Source organism: Nicotiana tabacum, chromosome 13 (assembly GCF_000715075.1).
Source record: "Nicotiana tabacum cultivar K326 chromosome 13, ASM71507v2, whole genome shotgun sequence".
Taxonomy (NCBI): domain Eukaryota; kingdom Viridiplantae; phylum Streptophyta; class Magnoliopsida; order Solanales; family Solanaceae; genus Nicotiana; species Nicotiana tabacum.
The window spans coordinates 117,385,843-117,410,870 of record NC_134092.1 but is presented as its reverse complement, the minus strand read 5'-3'; the positions used below and the strand labels follow the sequence as shown (position 1 = coordinate 117,410,870).

The window sequence follows — 25,028 nt, the reverse complement described above, 5'->3', positions numbered from 1 at the left end:
GGCCTCGGGGACCCCAGATGCCATTCGGACGATGCGCGGATTGAGTCAAGACTCAAAAAGGGCTGCTGGTGCACCAGTTCTAGTATGCCCCCACTTGCGAACTTTTGGCGGCAGGTGCGAGGGTTTCACTGCAGAAGCATTTCTGGAGCATTTGGCCATGGACCACAGATGCTAATTTTCGTGCGCACCCGCGAACGCGCAGGTGCGATGAGGAAGGGCGCAGAAGCGGATCTAACCGCAGAAGCGACACACTTGTCGCAGAAGCGGGATCCTGTCCGCAGAAGCGGCCCTCGCTGGGCTTAAAGACTTCCGTCAAAGCGGACCACGCACTGCAGGTGCGGTACCGAAAATGCGGCCAAGGCACCACAGGTGCGATAATCGCTGGAGGCAGAATCCTCATTTAATGACGGAACTTAGGCATTTTAGCTCACTTATTTCATTTGTTTGGGCAATTCTTGGAGCTCTTAGAGAGGGGATTTTACCTAGCACTTTGAGGTAAGTAATTTATACATAACGTGAGTTAAATACATAGTTTATGGGTAGATTATAATATGTAAATTAGTAAAAATTATGGGTTTAGGTAAAAACCTAGATTTTTGATAAAAATGAGATTTAACCACGAAATCTGTTATGGAATTTAGTGAAAATAATATATTTGGGTTCATGAGGTTATGTGTAACAACTTTCTTCAAATATTTTCGGAAATTCGAGTACGTGGGCCCGGGGGTGAATTTTAGGAATCTTACATTTGGGGTTGGGGTAATCACTTTAATAGTTATAATATGAACTTTTGAACATGTATTGATCATTTTATATAATATTTGACTAGTTTCGTGTCGTTTGTCACCGAATTGAAGGTTTGAGCACAATCTTGGACTGGAAAGTAGGCTTTGAGACGAGGTAAGTCTCTTTTCTAACCTTGTAAGAGTGAATTAACCCTATATGTGAATTGATTAATATGTGCTTCTATTTGTGGGGACTACGTACGCACGAGGTGACGAGAGTCCGTACGTAATTACTGATTTTGCTATTGTTCGGGTAGTCTAGGACCCATACCATGCTATATTTACGATGTTTGCACCCTACTTGTTTACTTAATTGCTTAAATTATGTTGGAACTTGATAAGGGAATGGTAAGAGGCTAAATTTCACTTACTTAAATTCTTGAACAGGCTACTCGACTGTTATTGAGGATTGGTGTTTCTTTAAATAATTGCCTCTTAATTAATAGTGAATTGACTGTTATAAAGTATTTTCTCTTTCTTGGAGCGGGCTGAACGTCTCGGTAGCAGATAGATGCATCTATGATAAATCTTTAGAATCAATTATAATTGACATTGTTATGTTGACTTGAGATATAAATTGTTAAATGATGGAAATTGAACTTGGGACATATTATTAGCGAAGGGATTATTTACTATTCCTGTTATTGAGTTTTAAATAAATATATATTTCCGTAATCCATGCTTAGTTATTGCCTTGACATTTTATTGTTAGCCTATAGTAAGTGTCAAAGTCGACCCCTCGTCACTACTTCTTCGAGGTTAGACTGGATACTTACTGGGTACATATTGTTTATGCACTCACGCTATACTTCTGTACTTAATGTGCAAGACCTGAGGCGGGTGCATCTGGATATCAGTCCGGTGCGCACACTTGATCGCTTCTACGAGACTACATAGTGAGCTGCCTTCCGAGCCGTTCCGCAGCAGCCGAAGTCTTTTCTTTTGCTTGTATTTTCTGTCTACTTCAATTTTAGACGGTAGCATAGAACTCTTTTGTATACCCTACTAGTTGCTCGTACACTTGTGATACCAGGTCTTGATAGTTTAAGCTAGTAGACACGTGATGATTTTTGGGTTATCTTATTTATCTCATTGCTTTAAAAATCTTGACATCTCATTTTTATTAAATGCTTACTTCTTAACTATGCACAAAACTAAAAATCAACTATTTCATATCTTTAAAAGAATGGATCACATAGTTAGTTCACTGTCGGCTTGCCTAGCAATAACGTTGGGCGCCATCACAGCCCATAGGAGAAATTGGGTCGTGACAACATGGTATCAGAGCTCTAGGTTCACGTAGGTCTCACAAGTTATGAGCAGGCCTAATAGAGCCTTGTGGATCGGTGCGGAGACATCCCTACTTATCTTCGAGGGGCTATAGGGCGTTAGGAAACTGCTCTTTCTTCATCTCCTATCATGCAATTGATGTTATACTAAGTGTCTTTCTCTTATTCTCTCACAGATGGTGAGAACGCACACGATGGATGTCCAGACCCGGGAGGAGCTGCTCCCCCTATTGCCAGAGGCTGAGGCTGAGGCCGGGAAAGGGCTCCAGCCCGAGGTAGGGGACGAGGACGTCCCTGAGTTGCCCCAGCTATACCATCGGCGGATCTAGTAGAGGATCCCTCTACTGAGGAGCAGGGTAAGGTGCCTGCAACAGAGCCAACCCCGGTAGATTTCATGTCAGCACCGGGCTTTTAGGAGGTTATGGGTCATATGTTGCGATTCATGGATACTATGACCCATGCTAGTTTATTTCCAGCGGACCCGGCGAGAGGGGGAGCAAAGACCCCTACTTCTCAGGCTGCGGGACATGCATTTGCTATATATCAGACCCCGGGTGCACTACCCGTGGGCTGAGCCCAGCCAGTTGCAACAGCTGTACCCGAGCTTGGACCAGCTGCGGTCTGCGAGCCGCAGAAGTTATTGGATAAATGGACCAGGCTTCACCCTCTTGTGTTCGGAGGTGAGCGCCATGAGGACCCCCAGGAATTCATTGATAGGTGTAGGGACAGACTACACAACATAAGTATATCAGAGTCCCACGTGGTGGATTTCACTACTTTCCAGTTGGAGGGCAGGGCCCGTAGGTGGTGGCAGTCTCATCTTCTCGGTAGACTAGTAGGTTCTCCTCCCATGACTTGGGATCAGCTTACACGCCTTTTCTTAGAAAAGTATATTCCACCCTCCCAGAGGGAAGAGTTGCGGTTTCAGTTTGAGCAACTCCAACAGGGTCATAAGTCAATGACCGATTATGAGGTGAGGTTCTTTGAGTTGTCTCACCATGCCCTTACGATACTTCCCACTTACACGGAGAGAGTGCGGAGGTTTGTTCCGGGGCTGCACTCAGGTATTTAGGCCACTATGGCTCGGGAGGTCGAGATAGGGACTTCTTATCAGTTTGTAGTAGAGAGGTAGAGAGCAGATGCAATGGGACAAGCGGGTCTGTTATTCTAGAGAGTTCAAAGGTGCCCCAGATGGGGGCAGAGGTCAGTTCATGAGGGGTCAGCCCAGCATGCCCACATATCCAGCACCGCCGCCTCCTCGGGGTGCTCCAGTGTGACTCTATTTCAGTGCCATGCCAGAGAGTTGTTACCGCCCACCAGCTAGGGTCCTTCCAGTGGGTATTTAGGCTATCAGGGTTAGACTTCATGTTAGCAGCCCTTCATACCGAGAGGTTATTTCGATTGCGGGGATTTCAGCCACGTGCGGAGGTTTTGCCTCAAGCTTCAGGGCAAGGCAGTGCAATAAGGTTCTTAGCCTATGATTACGGCACCAACCGTCCGACCGCCCATAGGCGGAGGGCAGACAGACAGGGGCCATCCAAGAGGTGGAGGCCAAGCAGGGGAAGGTCAGCCAGCTATTATTCAGTCAGGCGGAGGCCAACAGTCAGTGCTCCGGCTAGATTCTATGCTTTCCCGTCCAGACCATATACAGTGGCCTCATATGCCGTGATCACACGTACTAATTCTGTCTGCAGTAGGGACGCTTCGGTATTATTCGATCCAGGGTCTACCTATTCATATGTGTCATCTATGTTTGCTCATTTCCTGGATATTCCTCGTGAGTCTTTGGGCACTCCTGTTTATGTGTCCACTCGTGTAGGCGATTCTGTTGTTGTGGATCGGATCTATTGGTCTTATGTGGTCACATTCTATGGTTATGAGACTAGAGCGGATCTCTTGTTGCTCGATATGACCGACTTTGAGGTTATCCTGGGCATGGACTGGCTATCCTCATATCACGCCATCCTTGATTGCCATGCCAAGACTGTTACCTTGGCGATGCCTGAGTTACCTAGATTGGAGTGGAAGAGTTCGTGTGTCAGCACACCTAGTCAGATCATCTCTTTTATGAAGGCTCAACACATGGTCAAGAAGGGTTATTTGGCTTATTTAGCTTATGTTCGGGATACTACCGCAAAGTCTCCAGCAATTGACTTAGTACCAATAGTCTGGGAGTTCTTCGGTGTGTTTCCTTCTGATCTTCCAGGCATGCCACCAGATCGTGATATCGATTTCTACATTGATTTGGCTCTAGGTACCCAGCCTATATCTATCCCATCGTACTGTATGGCTCCAAAAGAGTTGAAGGAGTTGAAGGAGCAGCTTGAGGAGTTTCTAGAAAAGGGGTTTGTCAGGCTGAGTGTATCGCCTTGGGGTGCACTAGTGTTGTTTGTGAAGAAGAAAGATGGGACTATGCGGATGTGCATTGATTACCGCCATTTGTATAAAGTCACCATTAAGAACAAGTACCAGTTTCCGTGTATTGATGATTTTTTGACCAGTTGCAGGGTGTTAGGGTGTTTTCTAAGATCGACTTGATATCGGGGTACCATCACTTAAAGATTCGGGACTCGGATGTTCCGAAGACTGCTTTTCGTACTAGATATGGATATTATGAGTTTCTAGTGATGTCATTCGGTTTGACTAACGCCCCAGCGTTATTTATGGATTTGATGAACAGGGTGTTCCGGCCATATATTGATTCATTCGTCATTGTCTTTATTGATGACATTTTGATCTACTCGCGCAACATGGAGGAGCACGAGCAACATTTGAGGGTGGTGCTTGAGACCTTGCGGGAACAGAAGCTATATGCTAAGTTCTTCAATTGTGAGTTTTGGTTAGATTCTGTAGCATTCTTGGGGCATGTTGTATCAGGCGAGGGTATTAAGGTAGATCCCAAGAAGATTGAGGCAATTCAGAGTTGGCCTCGTCCTACTACGACAACTGAGATCAGGAGCTTCTTGGGGTTAGCAGGTTTTTATCGCCTGTTTGTGGAGGGCTTCTCATCTGTTGCAATATCTTTGACTAGATTAGCCCAGAAGGGTGCTCCGTTCCATTGGTCCGATGATTGCGAAGCGAGCTTCTAGAAGCTCAAGACAACTTTGACCACAGCACCAGTTCTAGTATTGCCTTCTGGTTCGGGGATGTTGATCGCGCCCAACTATGCCTTGTAAAAAGGACTAATCGGTCGCTTCAAATATAATTCGATTCAAGTCCGGAGTCGAATCCCACAAGGAACTAACCTATTTACTACAACTTTTAACAATGCTAATGATAAGCTCAAATAATTTCTGGATGCAAGATTTTTAATAGAGTATAAGTGGAATTTTTTTATCTAATGAAAAATGACAACAAAATTAGCAATAATCAAGAATAAGGTTGAATTCAAAGGTAAAAGGATCTAGGGCTATTGATTTCCTCAATTGCCGGACTAATTCCTGACACGTTAGCTATAATCTCGCCGTAATACTCTATGAGGATTATGAGTTCCGGGCTACCGTAATTATCTCTCGATCAATTATGATAATTTACTAGAAGCATTCTCTCGAACTACTCTAGTTAACAATTTATGCAACTCAGAATTATCCCACCAAAGCTTCGTTATCTCTAACCCCGCTTTTAAATTCAAGTAATTAATCTCTTAACTTACCCGAAAGTGGTGTTGTTCAACAACCATCTAACCAATTGTTCTTTCTCAAGCAACACAAGGTAACTAGACACGATTAATCAATGGCCCTTTCAATTAATCACAACACAACACATAGTTGAACAATCATAGAATAAGAACGGCTCAATTATATCTAAACATAGTCAAAATTTCATCCAACAATTAGTTCCATCAACCCTAGATGATGGGTTTAGCTACTCATACTAATGGATAAAAATTCACTATAACAATTCATAATCAACAATGGAAGTAAGAAGAAGAAGATGAAAACTCTTAGGAAATTCTCCGTCTTCTCTCCTTTGTTCTTGCCTCCAAAAACTCCTAAAATAGCTCCCCTTCTCTTCTGGGCGAATTAGGCTTCATATAGGTTTAGGTTAGTCGCCTTGGAAATTACATAATTGCTCCTGAGTTGTTGGCCTCCGTCTGCCCGTTCGCGGTCGCGGATCCGGCCGCGGATTTCAGCCAGTGTTCTGCCTCCAGTGCACGGTCCAATTCGCGGTCAACTCCGCGGTCGCGCACCTGGAGGGGACCTCCCCGTTTGCTTTTCTCGCTCCTTTTCGACCGGGGTAACCTTCGATTGGCCTTCCACACTCCATATTGACTCCAAAACACTCTTTAGCTTCCTCCTATCTCGGAGTGGCCCCTGCAAAGCACAAAATTCTTAATTAGAGCATTTTGTTATCTTTTAGCATTTAAATATCAATAAAGTGCGCGACTAAATTAGAGTATAAATAGTGTCTAAATTGCATAAATATAGCCTACTATCAGATGTCTCTATTAAGCGTGGCTTTGACTCCTTCTTTGCTATCAAGTACCTAATTGCTGCATGGTCAGTATAAACAATAACTTTTGAACCAATTAAGTACGACCTGAATTTATCGAAGGCAAACACTACAACCAAGATTTCCTTTTCTGTTACGGTGTAATTGAGCCGTGCACCGCTGAGCGTCCTGCTTGCATAGTAAATTAGGTGCATCATCTTGTCTTTTCGCTGCCCCAAGACTGCTCCTATAGCATAATCACTAGCATCGCACATCAGCTCGAACAGTTGCTCCCAGTTGGGTGCAACAATGATGGGTGCAGTTACCAGTCTCTTCTTCAGCTCCTCAAATGCCAACCTACAATCATTAGAAAACACAAAGGGCTGATCCTTTTCAAGAAGTTTACATAAAGGGTTAGCAATCTTGGAAAATCTTTTATGAATCGCCTGTAGAACCCAGCGTGCCCAAGGAAACTTCTCACTGCCTTGACCGAAGTGGGTAGTAGAAATTTCTCAATCACATCAACCTTAGCATGGTCAACCTCAATTTCCCTTACTGGACACTCGATGCCCCAAAACTATTCCTCTTGTACCATATATTGATACTTTTCCCAATTCAACACCAAATTTGTCTCCACGCATCTTTTGAGCACTCTTCTTAAATTATGAAGACAATCTTCGAATGAATCCCCCACCACTGAGAAATCATCCATAAACACCTCCATAATGTTTTCAACCATATCAGTGAAAATGGCTAACATGCACCGCTGGAATGTAGCCGGAGCATTGCAAAGTCCAAAAGGCATTCTTCGAAAGGCAAAGATGCCATACGGACAAGTGAAGGATGTTTTCTCTCTGTCTTCAGGGGCTATTGAGATCTGGTTGTACCCCGAATATCCATCGAAGAAACAGAAGTGAGACCGCCCAGCTAACCTTTCCAATATTTGGTCGATGAAAGGCAAGGGAAAATGGTCCTTCCAGGTGGCTATGTTCAATTTCCGATAGTCCATGCAAATCCGCCACCCCATGACTGTACGAGTCAAGATCAATTCGTTATTTTCATTTTGTACGACCGTCATTCCTCCCTTTTTTCGGCACACACTGAACAGGGCTGACCTAGTTGCTGTCAGAGATGGGGAAGATGATACCCGCATCCAGCCACTTGATCACTTCCTTCTTCACCATCTCTTTCATATTCGGGTTCAGCCGTCGTTGATGCTCTCTGGAAGATTTGTGCCCCTCTTTCAAGAGAATCTTGTGCATACAAAAGGCTGGGCTGATACCCTTTATGTCTGTCATGGTCCAACCAATGGCAGTCTTACATTCTTGTAACACCTGCAAGAGTTGCTCTACCTGCACAGCTAGCAAACCAGATGATATAATAACATGTAAAGTAGAACTAAGCCCTAAGAAAGCATACCTGAGGTGAGCTGGAAGCAGTTTCAGGTCCAACTGTTGTGGCTTCTCTATTGATGATTTTGCAGGTGGTGTTGCTCTTTCTTCTAGGCGTAGGGGCTCGAACTGAGGTTCCCTTTTCCATAACTCTTGACCCTCGAGAGCCATGACCCACTCCGCCAGCCCTTTACCATACATCTCTTCCAAATTCATCAAACAGGCTTCTAGCGGATCCCTGACATTAAAGGTCTCATCCTCCTCTTGCAGTATCACATCCACGGCCTCCACTAGCGAGCAATTTACAAATTCGCTGGGTCTCCTCATGGATTGTTGAATGTTGAATATTATTTCTTCATTATTCAATCTCATTTTCAACTCTCTAGTCTCACAGTCAATCAATGCTCTCCTGGTGGCTAAAAACGGCCTTCCCATAATGATGGGTATCTCTTCATCCACTTGACAGTCAAGAATAACAAAGTCTGCAAGGAATACAAACTTCCCCACTTGAACAAGCACATCATCAACCAGTTGCAACAACATTGAGGTCGGTCTAGCTCTGCCAATGCCCAGTTTTGTATAGATTGCCAAGGGCATCAAGTTTATACTGGCTCCCAAGTCACACAATGCTTTAGCTAAAGAATAACTTCCAATTGTTCTTGGGATAGTGCAACTACCTAGATCAGACACTTTTTGAGCCATAAGTCTTGTCACTACAGCACTGCAGGCCTGCGTCAGAGTTATAGTGGACAGGTCCTGGAAGTCAAATTTTCGCGACATCAAATCCTTCATAATTTTTGCATACCCTGACATTTCCCTCAAAGCATCCATCAGTGGAATATTCAATTGAATTTGTCAAAGCATTTCCATGAATTTCCTGTATTGATCATCTTTCTTTTGCTTTGCCAATCTCTGAGGGAATGGTGCAAGAGTCAACCTCTGTCCACTGCTTGGTGTCTTTTCTTTGTTGGAAGCTTTTTCTACCACCTGTTCTGAGAGTTGTTCACCTTCCTTCTCCTTACCCTTGTCAACCTGTGCTTGTTCAATTATAACCTCGGTGAGCTCTGCTGACTCATCTGCCTCTAATGTAACTGGAGTAGTTGGCATAGACTCTCTCCTAGATTGAGCAACTTCTTGCTCTCTGTCTAAATCTCTTCCATTCCTGAGACTCACTGCCATTAGCTGATTTGGGTTCTGTTCCTTGGGGTTAATATTTGTATCTGCAGGCAATGTTCATTGTGGGAGATTGTTCAAGGCCATAGACAACAGTCCCAATTGAGTTTCAATGCCTTTGATTGCCGAATCATGTGCTGCTAACTTTTCTTGCATCTTACCATTTGTCCCAATGAGTTATTGCAGCATGCCCCTGATTTATGTCATGTTGTTGTCCTGTTGTTGATGAGGTGGTTGGTAGGCCAACTGTTGCTGGTGCTGCTGATTATAGCCCTGTTGCCTTTGATAAGGCACGACTTGGCCTTGTGGTCGTGCGCTTCCTGGATTGGGTTGTGTTGTGGCTGGTTTGGTCTGTACTACTGGTTTGGTGCTGGTCCCCATTGCTGCCCACCTTGCCTCTGACCTCCGAAATTGTTGACATAATTCATGTCCTCTCTGAAGCCCTGGTTGTCATTCTCTCCACTCCACGAGCACACATATGACTGTTTTATGCAAGGAGTGCACAAGCCTCCATTTGTTGTATCAACAATGTGCACTTGCTTTGTACCCATCTCATCAATTTTCTTTGTCAGTAAGCTCATCTGCGTCATGAGAGTGGCTATGTTCTTTGCATTGGAATTGTTTGGGTCAAGAGCAACAGAATGCACTATTGGTGTAAGTGTCGTACCTTTAGTCATCCAGCCTGAATTTAGAGTCATCTTGTCGAGAAGTATCTTGCACTCTTTGAACGTTTTGCTAAAAAATGCACCCCCAACTGAAGCATCTACATTGGCCTTCAAACTGTCTGCCAAACCCATGTAGAATCTCTGTCCCAACATCTGATCTGGAATGCCATGGTGTGGACACTTCACTAGCATACCCTTAAACCTCTCCCAGGTTTCTTGCAAGGTCTCAGTTGGTTTCTGCCTAAACTGCCATATCTCATCAATTTGCCTTGCAGTCTTGTTGGGAGGATAAAATTTGTTTAAGAACCGCTTGACTAATTCTTCCCAAGTAGCAATGGAGTTTATTGGGAGCAAATTCAGCCAAGTTTGAGCCTCTCTAGTCACTGAGAATGGGAACAGTAATAGCTTAATTGCTTCAGGAGTCACATTCGGTTGTTTTTGAGTGACACAAATTGATAGGAAGTTCTTCAGATGTTGTTGTGGGTATTCGATGTATGACCCGGAGAACAGTCCCTTATTCTGCAATTATTTTTTTGAGACTGACATATACAAAGCTGTCATGAAACTCTAAAAGGCAATTTGTTTGGTTGCAGAAAACTTGCCGGAATTTTTTTGATCGGAAATAATGGGGTTGTCGGGAATTTTGCTTATCGATTAATATTTGTCATTTGGATCTTTTTCCAGCCAACACTTTCTTTTCTGATCTAGATTAATTTATTTAGTGAAAAGAGTGAAGAAAATAACAGATGTGAGATTAGGGTGCAGCATTTTTTTGGTAATATGGAATGTCTCTGCTTGTATCTGAGGAACAGCAATGGCGGTGGCCAGGTTATCAGCAGTTGGTTGTGCCCAATCATAAAGAGCAGCTTCTGGCACAAGAGGTGCCACCACTTCATCGTTTGGGTCAACACGATCATTCCAATTGTTTACGTTGACGTCGTCCACGTTGTCCATTTCACTTTCGATTTGGTCTTTTTGTTTTAACTGTTTGTTCTTTTTGTTGGCCCAATTCAATGCCCTGAATGCTTTCTCCGGTCTGAGAGTCCTTCAAACATGTCACTAGTCCTCAAAGAGCTTCTAGGCATACACCTGAGTCACAAAAGAGTTCAAACGTGAGAATTTTAATGAAAAAGTTTTAATACCATAAGAAATTAATCTAAACTAAGAATCCTAGCAATTCTTCTAAGTTGTAATAAATAACACCGTTAGTTCCCCAGCAACGGCGCCAAAATTTGATCACGCCCAACTATGCCTTGTAAAAAGGACTAACCGGTCACTGCAAGATTTTTAATAGAGTATAAGTGAAATTTATTTATCTAATGAAAAATGACAACAAAATTAGCAATAATCAAGAATAAGGTTGAATTCAAAGGTAAAAAGGATCTAGGGCTATTGATTTCCCCAATTGCCGGACTAATTCCTGACACGTTAGCAATAATCTCGCCGTAATACTCTATGAGGATTATGAGTTTCGGGCTACCGTAATTATCTCTCGATCAAAGCATTCTCTCGAACTACTCTAGTTGACAATTTATGCAACTCAGAATTATCCCACCAAATCTTCGTTATCTCTAACCCGCTTTTAAATTCAAGTAATTAATCTTTTAACTTACCCAAAAGTGGTGTTGTTCAACAACAATCTAACCAAGTGTTCTTTCTCAAGCAACACAAGGTAACTAGACACGATTAATCAAGGGCTCCTTCAATTAATCACAAAACAACACATAGTTGAATAATCATAGAATAAGAACGACTCAATTATATTTAAACATAGTCAAAACTTCATCCAACAATTGGTTCCATCAACCCTAGATGATGGGTTTAGCTACTCATACTAATGGATAAAAATTCACTATAACAATTCATAATCAACAATGGAAGTAAGAAGAAGATGATGAAAACTCTTAGGAAATTCTCCGTCTTCTCTCCTTTGTTCTTGCCTCCAAAAACTCCTAAAAACATTTCCCTTTCTCTTCTAGGCGAATTAGTCTTCATATAGGTTTAGGTTAGTCGCCTTGGAAATTACATAATTATCCCTGCGTTGTCCGTCCGTGGTTGTGGATTCGACCGCGGATCCGGCTGCGGATTTCAGCTAGTGTTCTGCCTCCAATGCGCGGTCTAATTCGCGGTCTTCCACACTCCATATTGACTCCAAAACACTCTTTTGCTTCCTCCTAGCTCGGAGTGGCCCCTGCAAAGCACAAAATTCTTAATTAGAGCATTTTATTATCTTTTAGCATTCAAATATCAATAAAGTGCTGCTAAATTAGAGTATAAATAGTGTCTAAATTGCATAAATATAGCCTACTATCATATGTATATTGTGTATTGCGACGCTTCACGCATTGGTTTGGGTTGTGTATTGATGCAGGAGAGGTGAGTCATTTCATCTGCTTCATGTCAGCTAAAGCCCCATGAGAGGAATTATCATGTACACGATTTGGAGTTGGCCGCGATTGTTCATGCTCTTAAGATCTTGAGGCATTACCTTTATGGTGTATCCTGTGAGGTTTACACTGATCATCGCAGCTTGCAGCATTTGTTCAAGCAAATGGATCTTAATTTGAGGCAGCGCAGATGGCTTGAGTTACTGAAGGATTATGACATCACCATTCTTTATCATCCGGGCAAGGCGAATGTAGTCGCGGATGCCTTGAGCAGAAAGGTAGCTTGGAATTCATTTTAGCAGAGGATCGACCACTAGCCTTCGACATTCAGCCCTTGGATAACAAACTTGTGAGGTTGGATATTTCAGAGCCCAGCCAAGTTCTTACATACGTCGTTGCCTAGTCTTCACTGTTAGAGCAGATCAAGGCTCGACAGTTTGATGATCCGCACTTGTTGGTCCTCAGAGAGATGGTACTACAGGGTAGTGCCAAGGAGGTTACTATCGGCAAGGATGGTGTTCTGCGACTCCAGGGTCATCTATTTGTTCCTAATGTCGATGGCTTGAGGGAGAGGATTCTAGAAGAGGCACACAGTTCTCGATATTCCATTCATCCACGTGCTACGAAGATGTATTGTGACCTGGGGTAGCACTATTGGTGGCGGTGGATGAAGAAAGACATAGTCGAGTATGTAGCTAGATGCCTAAATTCCCAGCAGGTTAAGTATGAGCACAAGAGGCCAGGCGGCCCACTCCAGCAGATGACCATACCAGAGTGGAAATGGGAGCGCGTTACTATGGACTTCGTAGTTGGGTTGCCGCGGACCTTGCAGAAGTTTGATGCAGTTTGGGTCATTGTGGACAAGTTGACCAAGTTGGCACACTTCATTCCGGTGGTGACTACGTACACTTCATAGAGGTTGGCCCAGATTTATATTCAGGAGATAGTTCGGTTACATGGTGTGTTTTTTTCCATCATATCATACAGAGGCCCTCAGTTTACTTCGCATTTCTGGAGAGCAGTACAGAGTGAGTTGGGGACCCATGTAAAGCTCAGCACGACATTCCATCCACAGACCGACGGGCAGTCGGAGCGGACATTTCAGATCTTGGAGGACATGCTCAAAGCATGTGTGATTGACTTTGGAGGGTAGTGGGATCGATTCTTGCCTTTGGCCGAGTTTGCTTACAACAACAGTTATCATTCTAGCATCGAGATGGATCCATTTGAGGCTTTATATGGTCAGCGATATCGTTCTCACATCGGGTGGTTTGAGCCCGGCGAGGCTAAGTTATATGGTACTGATTTGGTGAAAGATGCCTTGGAAAAGGTAAAGTTGATTCAGGAGCGACTCCGCATGACACAGTAGAGACAGAAGTGCTACGCGGATCAGAAGGCGCGTGATGTATCATTTATGGTGGGCGAGAAGGTTCTCTTGAAAGTCTCGCCAATGAAGGGGATTATGAGGTTAAGGAAGAAGGGCAAGTTGAGCCCAAGGTTTATAGGCCCATTTGAGGTGTTGAGACGAGTTGGAGAGGTTGCTTATGAGCTTGCCTTGCCTCCCAGTCCATTGGGAGTTCATCCGGTTTTCCACGTGTCTATGCTCCGGAGGTATCATGCCGACATATCACATGTGTTAGACTTCAGCACTGCAACGACACGACCGGTCGTTTCGAGAGTTATAACCCCGTTTCCCCATTCCTACTTCTTTTTGTGTTATTCAGCTATATTATGTTACATCGGGTTAGTTGGTTTGAGTCCGGAAGGAATTGAAATGAGACACTTAATCTCGTAATTGAAAAGTGAATCGGATATGGACCTATGTGTAAATGATCTCGGATTTGAATTTTGATGATTCCAATAGCTCCGTATGGTGATTTTGGGCTTAGGAGCGTGTCCGGAATATTATTTGGAAGTCCGTAGAGGAATTAGGCTTGAAATGCCGAAAGTTTTATTTTTGAGAAGTTTGACCGGGGGGTTGACTTTTTGATATCGGGGTCGGAATCCGATTCTGAAAATTGGAATACCTCTGTTATGTCATTTAGGACTTGTGTGCAAAATTTGAGGTCAATCGGACGTGATTTGATAGGTTCCGGAGTTGTTTGTAGAAATTAGAAATTTCAAAGTTCATTAGGCTTGAATTGGGGTGTAATTCATGGTTTTAGTGTTGTTTGAGTTGATTTTAGGATTCGACTAAGTTAGTATGATGTTTTAGGACTTGTTTGTATATTTGGTTGAGGTCCCGAGGGCCTCGGGTGAGTTTCGGATGGTTAACGGATCAAAAATTGAACTAGAACAGCTGCTGCAATTTCCTTCTGTTGGAAATTGCTTCTGCCCACGATCGAGCCCAGAGTCTAGGGCCACGATTGAAGGCATGATCGAGCCCAGGGTCGAGGGTCACGGTCGAAGGCCGGGTCGAAGACATAATCGAATGCCAATATCGAGACAGAACCGAGGATGTCTGGGCAGAATTATAAAAACAGGGACTTCGTCCCATTTGCCATTTTTGACAAATTAGAGCTTGAGGAGAGGCGATTTTTGATATGTTTTCAAGGAAAACTTGAGATAAGTCCCTTGTGATCATTTTTACTCCATAATATTGAATTATCATAGAATAATCCGCTAGATTACATGATTTTGAGGTGTAAATCGGAGATTGGAACTTAGAAATTTGGAAATAAGATTTGTAGATTTGAGGGTCGAGTTGAGGTCGGATTTTGGTAAAATTGGTATGGGTAGACTCGTGGATGAATGGGCTTTCGGATTTTATAACTTTTGTCGGGTTTCGAGACGTGGGCCCCACATGCGAGTTTTGAGCCAATTTCGGGTTTTGGTCTAATTTTGTAGTTTTTCTCGTGGAATTCATCCCATTGGCGCGTATTGATAGTATTGTACTGATTGTGAATAGATTCGGAGCATTTGGAGGCCGAGTCCAGAGGCAAGATCATTGCGGGTTAGAGATTTGACCGGTTTTAGGTAAGTAACGATTGTAAATCTAGTCCTGAGGGTATGAAACCCCGGATTTCGTATCATTCTACTATTTTAAAGTGACGCACATGCTAGGTGACGGGCATGTGGGCGTGCACTGTTGGGAATTTTTGAATTGGTCTGTCCCGTAGCAACTGTAAAGTTGCATACTTTGTTGAAACCATTAGATACTTATATGTTTTAGAAAGAATTTCTGTAAATTGGGTTGAATGCCATGTTTGGGCCTTGCGCCAAAGCTGTTTGGACCCTTAGGGGCTGTTTCTTTCCATCCTCTCATTGTTTTCGATTGAAAATCTATACTCAGTCATGTTTATACTTGTTTACCGCATAACTCAGTTTTATGACTCTATTTTGATGCATATAAATGTTTTAGGCTGAATGCCCTGTTTTACTGAAATGCCCGAGAGGCTTGAGAGGTTTATGACTGAGTGAGGCCGATGGCCTGATTTGTGAGGATGAGTGTGGATCGGGGCTGCCCGCCTGCAGCATACTTATGACTGAGTGAGGCCGAGGGCCTGATTGGTGAAGATGAGTGTGGCTCGGGGCTGCCCGCCTACAGCATATTTTATTATTATCGCATGTGAGTTGTCCGTGCAGATTATAGCGCTTGGGCTGAAGGAGCCCCTCTGGAGTCTATACACACCCCCAGTGAGCGCAGGTACCTACTGAGTGCGAGTGCTGAGTGACTGGGAGGCAAGAGTGATTGTGAGGTATGCCCGAATGGCAAGAGTAATTGTGAGGTATGCCTGAGTGGCAAGAGTGATTGTGAGGTATGCCCGAGTAGCAACAGTGATTGTAAGGTATGCCCGAGTGGCACGAGTGACTGTGAGGTTTGCCCGAGGGGCTGTATATGAGTGATATTTTTCCCGAGGGGTTGTTTATGATTTCATCATTTTTGCTCACCTTTGCATTGAGCCTTTGTTTTAAAAACTGTTAGACAAATATCTTTAAATGATTTTTACTGGAACCGGGTTTAAACGAGATGATTTGATCAAAACACTGATTTTTAAAACATGTTGTACTTTACTGAGATTTCATGATATGAATGTTATATGCTTTATTGCTCGTCACTACTGCTTAGTCTTTATTTATTGTTGTTACTTACTGAGTTGGTGTACTCACGTTACTCCCTGCACCTTGTGTGCAGATTCAGGTATAGCTGGACACAGTAGCGATTATTGAGTGTTTTGGTTGCAGATTTTTCTTGGAGATAGCAAGGTAGCTGTTTGGCGATCGCAGCCCCTGCTCTTCTCCCTCTTATCTTCCTCTAGTTGTATTTAGCTATTTTTCGGGCTGAGTTAGCCTGGATATTGTTAGACAGATTGTAGTATGTGCTTATGACTAGTGACACTCCGATGTCGGGCTTTTCTTTTCTGCACTTCTGTTTTATTTGATTTGAGCTCTTTAAATGAAGGTTTATGTTAAATAACCTTAAAATTATCTTTAAAATGAAAATATCGGTTTATTTTGGAAATGAGTCGGCTTGCCTAGTTCCACGATAGGGCCATCACGATAGGGGTTAGTTTTGGGTCGTGACAAGCACGATCCAGTTAGATGAGAGCCTAGGTTATGAAGAGGAATCAATTGCCATTGTTGATAGGTAGGTTTGTCAGTTGAGGTCCAAGAGGATTTTCGCTGTAAAGGTTCAGTAGAGGGGCCAACCAATCGAGGAGGTGACTTGGGAGTCCGAGGAGGACATGCAGGGCAAATATCCATACTTATTCAGTACTCCAGGTAAGATTCTAGACCTGTTCGAGGATGAACGTTTATTTAAGAGGTGGAGAATATAACGACCCGACCTGTCATTTTTCTTTCTAGAACCTCGTTCCCCTAAATAAGGCTCCTCATACGTGCTTTTACTATTTTATGACTTGTGGGGATGGTTAGTTCGGAATTTGGAAGGGTTCGTGTTGAAATCGGAACACTTGGTTCCTTAAGGTTGACTAAAAAGGCTAAGTTTGACTTTGGTCAAAGTTTTGAGTAAATGACCTCGATCGGGATGGTTAACGGATCAAAAATTGAACTAGAACATCTGCTGCAATTTCCTTCTGTTGGAAATTGCTTCTGCCCATGATCGAGCCCAGAGTCGAGGGCCACGATCGAGCCCAAGGTCGAGGGTCACGGTCGAAGACATAATCGAAGGCCAAGATCGAGGCAGAACCGAGGATGTCTGGGCAGAATTATAAAAACAGGGACTTCATCCCATTTGCCATTTTTGACAAATTGGAGCTTGAGGAGAGGCGATTTTTGATATATTTTTAAGGAAAACTTGAGGTAAGTCCCTTGTGATCATTTCTACTCCATAATATTGAATTATCATCGAATAATCCGACTAGATTACATGATTTTGAGGTGTAAATCGGAGATTGGAACTTAGAAATTTGGAAATAAGATTTGTAGATTTGAGGGTCGAGTTGAGGTCGGATTATGGTAAAATTGGTATGGGTAGACTCGTGGTTGAATGGGCTTTCAGATTTTGTAACTTTTGTCGGGTTCCGAGTCATGGGCCCCACATGCGATTTTTGAGCCAATTTCGGGTTTTGGTCTAATTTTGTAGTTTTTCTTGTGAAATTCATCCCATTGGCGTGTATTGATGGTATTGTACTAATTGTGAATAGATTCGGAGCATTTGGAGGCCGAGTACAGAGGCAAGATCATTGCGGGTTAGAGATTTGATCGGTTTTAGGTAAATAACGATTGTAAATCTAGTCCTGAGGGTATGAAATCCCGAATTTCGTATCATTCTACTATTTTGAAGTGACGCACATGCTAGGTGACGGGCATGTGGGCGTGCACTGTCGGGGATTTGTGACTTGGTCTATCCCGTAGCAACTGTAAAGTTGTATACTTTGTTGAAACCATTTGATACTTATATGTTTTAGAAAGAATTTCTGTAAATTGGGCTGAATGCCATGTTTGGGCCTTGTGCCAAAGTTGTTTGGACCCTTAGGGGCTGTTTCTTACCATCCTCTCATTGTTTTCGATTGAAAATCTATACTCAGTTATGTTTATACTTGTTTACCGCATAACTCAGTTTTATGACTCTATTTTCATGCATATAAATGTTTTGGGCCGAATGCCCTATTTTACTGAAATTCCCAAGAGGCTTGACAGGTTTATGACTGAGTGAGGTTGAGGGCCTGATTTGTGAGGATGAGTGTGGATCGGGGCTGCCCGCCTGCAGCATACTTATGACTGAGTGAGGCCGAGGGCCTGATTGGTGGGGATGAGTGTGGATCGGGGCTGCCCGCCTGCAGCATACTTTATTATTATCGCACGTGAGTTGTCCGTGCAGATTATAGTGCTTGGGCTGTAGGAGCCCCTATGGAGTTTGTACACACTCTCAGTGAGCGCAGGTACCTATTGAGTGTGAGTGTTGAGTGCCGAGTGCCTGAGTGGCAAGAGTGATTGTGAGGTATGCCCGAGTGGCAAGAGTGATTGTGAGGTATGCCCGAGTGGCAAAAGTGATTGTGAGGTATGCCCGAGTGGCACGAGTGACTGTGAGGTTTGCCCGAGGGGCTGTATATGAGTGATGTTTTGCCCGAGGGGCTGTTTATGATTTCATCATTTTTGCTCACCTTTGCATTGAGCCTTTGTTTAAAAACCTGTTGGACAAATATCTTTAAATGATTTTTACTGGAACCGGGTTTAAACGAGATGATTTGATCAAAACACTGATTTTTAAAACATGTTGTACTTTACTGAGATTTCATGATATGAATGTTATATGCTTTATTGCTCGTCACTACTGCTTAGTCTTTATTTATTGTTGTTACTTACTGAGTTGGTGTACTCACGTTACTCCCTGCACCTTGTGTGCAGATTCAGGTGTAGCTGGACACGGTAGCGATTATTGAGTGTTTTGGTTGCAGATTTTTCTTGGAGATAGCAAGGTAGATGTTTGGCAATCGCAGCCCCTGCTCTTCTCCCTCTTATCTTCCTCTAGTTGTAATTAGCTATTTTTTGGGCTGAGTTAGCCTTGATATTGTTAGACAGATTATAGTATGTGCTCATGACTAGTGACACCCCGATGTCGGGCTTTTCTTTTCCGCACTTATGTTTTCTTTGATTTGAACTCTTTAAATGAAGATTTATGTTAAATAACCTTGAAATTATCTTTAAAATAAAAATATCGGTTTGTTTTGGAAATAAGTCGGCTTACCTAGTTTCACGATTGGCGCCATCACGACAGGGGTTAGTTTTGGATCGTGACAGATTGGTATCAGAGCCTAGGTTACATAGGTCTCACGAGTCATGAGCGGGTTTAGTAGAGTCTTGCGAATCGGTACGGAGACGTCTATACTTATCTTCAGGAGGCTGCAGAACCTTTAGGAAAATTTCACTTTTTTGTATTCTATCGTGCGAAAATGATTTAGCTTGAGACATAACTCTTTGAATTCCTTCAACGCATCTCGTATGCGCACATGAGCGCTCGGTATCTGTTGTGCATCGCCGATTTGTGATTCTATGAATGAGGTTCGAGATGTGTATTATGTATTTTGGTGATGGGCTAGTCTGGAGGACTTGAGGCTTAGGTTTAAACCGTAGTTTTGGCTCGGTAGCTTCAGTTGTAACCTATGCATTTGGACTCATATGTCCGATAATGTCCCTACGAGTTGAATTATGGCTCGATGAGCAGTGGAATGGCTTTGTGGTAAGTATAACGTAACTGCGGGAAGTGTTAATACTATGTGAACATGACGAGAAGTGTTTTCTTTAAATGTAAAGGAAGGCCATTGGGTGCTTGATTTTTGTTTTGATGCGACGTACCGTCTCGAGTGTGAATGTTTTGAAGGATCTTTCACGTTGTTAAATTTTGGGGCAAATTAAATTCTCATGTCTGTCAATGAGTTGAACTCAAGAAAAGTAAGTGGTTGTGTAGTAATGGTAGTTGCGAATGGGTATTTTGATGTTGATGGCTCGGGAAAGATAATCTTTGAAGAGACTTAGAGTCGGTAACATTTTATTGGTTAAGGTGCGATAGAAATACATTTCGATTTGATGTAGCAGTTGGGTAGCAAAGTATGAGGGAAGACATGACGGGAAGTGTTTCGCGGTGGTTGAAGTACTAGCAGGTCAAGTAGAAGAAGTAGAGGTTGAGAAGTTTCTTAAAGGAGATGATTTAACCGAAGTAAGAGTGGCAGATTAGCATATGAATTCACTAGTAGGGTATTCGTGCGCCTTGAGAAAGTGTAGAATGGTTTGGAATCGTGTTACCATATGAACCAGCCTGCATAATCTATTTGGACCAGCCTGATGGTTAGTGTACAAAGTGTGTTTGAAATGAATAGAGGCGTGAAGATCTGATTATTGTGTCAGGTGCAATATGACTTGAGTTCGGAAGGTATTGTTGACGTACAATTGATGCCAATAGGGAAAGTGCAGACTTATATAAATGGTGGGCGAGCATGAACTCAGGAGAATTTACGAATTTCGCGGTCGTTGCACTCAGTGCAGTATCATTGGGAGATGTCGGTAAGGAATTCTACATGTGGGTTATCTCTTGTGTGCAGCTAGCGGTGGCGTGATATTGATGAAGCTTTTGTGAGGAATATTACTAGCTACCCGGTGGGAGGTCGCGTGTGTAATTTTGGCTGGAGATTCAGGATGTTCATGAAAGGCTTAATAAAAGACTTCGAGAAGTCTGGCAGGTTAACGGTTCGAGACCTTGGTAATTGAGAAGGAGAAATCCTTACGGGTTATAATTTTATATAATTGCACCTTAAGGCTAAGTGGGGGAGTCTGTTATCGACGAGTTGATTGCACGGTTATGGGTCGTATTAGTTTCAGTTCGGGGTATACCGGTGAATCAGTTATGACTTGCAGAGGTCGAGATCGAGGATGACTCGAGTAAAAGAATTTCTGGACATAAGTTGTATTATACCCTATGGTTATGGGAGGACCATAAAAATAATTAAGTGTTTATTCATAGAGAATGTAGTGTACATGGAGCGGGAATTTGCTCGGTTGCGTAGGAGTGAGGGTTACTCTTTATTCCCTTAGGTGTTGATGTGCTAATGGGGCACATGTCGTTTCGGTCCGTTTGGTCGGTTAATTCAGGAATGGTTACAATGGATTCAAGATTTATAAATATGGCTAGAAAACTGGGAGTTGCATTGAACGGTGTTGAGACTCGTTGCATCTCATATCATTGTGAATTATGCATTTCAGTATCAAGAAGGTGAAGGAAACGGTTTTAGGTTCCTATAAAGTCTCTTCGGAGTAAGCATGTTTGGTTGTGGAACCTTTGGAATACATAAAAAGGGTATTCGGCGGCTTATAAGCCTTAGGGCGGTGTGATTCTATGCTAGAGTTCGTGGGGCCAGTTTTAGTTAAGGATAGAAGTGTTCTGATAAGGAAATAAGATAGCAATTTGAAGGCGATTTGGAAAGGACTTGGGAAAATATTACAGTTTGGAAGTAGGTTGGGGTAGCACAGTAATGGGTATGATCGGTTATTTGTGAACTTATGGCGTGGCTAGTATCTACAGGTGCTTCGGGGACTTGCTCCCGGATTTGGCAACCTGTGGGCTAGGTTGAATTGAGAAATTTCAGTTATGCTGTGCTATCGGACCTGTATGGGATAGAGTGACGTGGGATCACCCCCGGGTATGTGCATGTGAAAGCTACATAGTGATTTGATGGCTTTTGGAACAACTCTGGGCACGTTCGAGGACAAACGTATGTTTAAGTGAGAGAGGATGTAACGACCCGACCGGTCGTTTCGAGAGTTATAACCCCGTTTTCCCCATTCCTACTTCTTTTTGTTTTATCCAACTATATTATGTTATATCGGGTTAGTTGGTTCGAGTCCGGAAGGAAATCGTAGTGAAATGAGACACTTAGTCTCATAATTGAAAATTTTAGTTAGAAAAGTGGACCGGATATGGACCTATGTGTAAACGACCTCAAATTTGAATTTTGATGATTCCAATAGCTCTGTATGGTGATTTTGGGCTTAGGAGCGTGTCCGGAATATTATTTGGAAGTCCGTAGAGGAATTAGGCTTGAAATGCTGAAAGTTTTATTTTTGAGAAGTTTGACCGGGGCGTTGACTTTTTGATATCGGGGTCGGAATCCGATTATGAAAATTGGAATACCTCTTTTAGGTCATTTAGGACTTGTGCACAAAATTTGAGGTCAATCGGACGTGATTTGATAGGTTCCGGAGTTGTTTGTAGAAATTAAAATTTTCAAAGTTCATTAGGCTTGAATTGGAGTGTAATTCATAGTTTTAGCGTTGTTTGAGATATTTGAGGATTTGACTAAGTTCGTATGATGTTTCAGGACTTGTTGGTATATTTTGTTGAGGTCCCGAGGGCCTCGGGTGAGTTTCGGATGGTTAACGGATCAAAAATTGAACTAGAACAACTGCTGCAATTTCCTTCTGTTGGAAATTGCTTCGGCCCATGATCGAGCCCAGAGTCGAGGGCCACGATTGAAGGCATGATCGAGCCCAGGGTTGAGGGTCACGGTCGAAGGCCGGGTCGAAGACATAATCGAAGGCCAAGATCGAGGCAAAACCGAGGATGTCTGGGCAGAATTATAAAAACAGGGACTTCGTCCCATTTGCCATTTTTGACAAATTGGAGCTTGAGGAGAGGCGATTTTTAATATATTTTTAAGGAAAACTTGAGGTAAGTCCCTTGTGATCATTTCTACTCCATAATATTGAATTATCGTCGAATAATCCGACTAGATTACATGATTTTGAGGTGTAAATCGGAGATTGGAACTTAGAAATTTGGAAATAAGATTTGTAGATTTGAGGTCGAGTTGAGGTCGGATTATGGTAAAATTGGTATGGGTAGACTCGTGGTTGAATGGGCTTTTGGATTTTGTAACTTTTGTTGGGTTCCGAGTCATGGGCCCCACATGCGATTTTTGAGCCAATTTCGGGTTTTGGTCTAATTTTATAGTTTTTCTTGTGGAATTCATCCCATTGGCACGTATTGATGGTATTGTACTGATTGTGAATAGATTCGGAGCATTTGGAGGCCGAGTACAGAGGCAAGATCATTGCGGGTTAGAGATTTGACCGGTTTTAGGTAAATAACGATTGTAAATCTAGTCCTGAGGGTATGAAACCCCGAATTTCATATCATTCTACTATTTTGAAGTGACGCACATGCTAGGTGACGGACGTGTGGGCGTGCACTGTCGGGGATTTGTGACTTGGTCCGTCCCGTAGCAACTGTAAAGTTGCATACTTTGTTGAAACCATTTGATACTTATATGTTTTAGAAAGAATTTCTGTAAATTGGGCTGAATGCCATGTTTGGGCCTTGCGCCAAAGTTGTTTGGACCCTTAGGGGATATTTCTTACCATCCTCTCATTGTTTTCGATTGAAAATCTATACTCAGTTATGTTTATACTTGTTTACCGCATAACTCAGTTTTATGACTCTATTTTGATGCATATAAATATTTTGGGCCGAATGCCCTGTTTTACTGAAATGCCCGAGAGGCCTGAGAGGTTTATGAATGAGTGAGGCCGAGGGCCTGATTTGTGAGGATGAGTTTGGATCGGGGATGCCCGCCTGCAGCATACTTATGACTGAGTGAGGCCGAGCCCCTCCGGAGTCTGTACACACCCCCAGTGCTGAGTGACTGGGAGGCAAGAGTGATTGTGAGGTATGCCCGAGTGGAAAGAGTGATTGTGAGGTATGCCCGAGTGGCAAGAGTGATTGTGAGCTATGCCCGAGTGGAATGAGTGACTGTAAGGTTTGCCCGAGGGGCTGTATATGAGTGGTGTTTTGCCCGAGGGGCTGTTTATGATTTCATCATTTTTGCTCACCTTTGCATTGAGCCTTTGTTTGAAAAACTATTGGACAAATATCTTTAAATGATTTTTACTGGAACCAGGTTTAAACGAGATGATTTGATTCAAACACTGATTTTTAAAACATGTTGTACTTTACTGAGATTTCATGATATGAATGTTATATGCGTTATTGCTCGTCACTACTGCTCAGTCTTTATTTATTGTTGTTACTTACTGAGTTGGCGTACTCACGTTACTCCCTACACCTTGTGTGCAGATTCAGGTGTAGCTGGACACGTTAGCGATTATTGAGTAATTTGGTTACAGATTTTTCTTGGAGATAGCAGGGTAGCTATTTGTAGATCGCAGCCCATGCTCTTCTCCCTCTTATCTTCCTCTAGTTGTATTTAGCTATTTTTCGGGCTGAGTTAGCCTTGATATTGTTAGACAGATTGTAGTATGTGCTCATGACTAGTGACACCCCGATGTCGGGATTTTCTTTTTCGCACTTCTGTTTTCTTTGATTTGAACTCTTTAAATGAAGGTTTATGTTAAATAAACTTGAAATTATTTTTAAAATGAAAATATCGGTTTGTTTTGGAAATGAGTTAGCTTGCCTAGTTCCACGATAGGCGCCATCACGACAGGGGTTAGTTTTGGGTCGTGACAAGCACGATCTAGTTAGATGAGAGCTTGGGTTATGAAGAGGAGTTAGTTGCCATTGTTGATAGGTAGGTTTGTCAATTGAGGTCCAAGAGTATTTTCGCGGTAAAGGTTCAGTAGAGGGCCCAACCAATCGAGGAGGCAACTTGGGAGTCCGAGGAGGACATGCAGGGCAAATATCCACACTTATTCAGTACTCCAGGTATGATTCTAGACCCGTTCGAGGATGAACGTTTGTTTAAGAGGTGGAGAATGTAACGACCCGACCTGTCATTTTTCTTTCTTAACCCCGTTCCCCTAAATAAGGCTCCTCATATGTGCTTTTACTATTTTATGACTTATGGGGATGGTTAGTTCGGAATTTGGAAGGGTTCGTGTTGAAATCGGAACACTTGGTTCCTTAAGGTTGGCTAAAAAGGCTAAGTTTGACTTTGGTCAAAGTTTTGATTAAATGACCTCGGAATCGGGATTTTACGATTCCAATAGGTTCGTA

At 42.9% G+C, this 25,028-nt stretch overlaps 1 non-coding gene across 1 annotated transcript; it reads left to right on the top strand.

The window, feature by feature from the left end:
• Positions 1 to 9,897: 9,897 nt before the first annotated feature.
• Positions 9,898 to 10,004, top strand: LOC142168537 (small nucleolar RNA R71). Its single transcript, XR_012698391.1, has one exon. It is a non-coding gene; the product is annotated as a small nucleolar RNA R71 (small nucleolar RNA).
• The last annotated feature ends 15,024 nt before the right edge of the window (positions 10,005 to 25,028 follow it).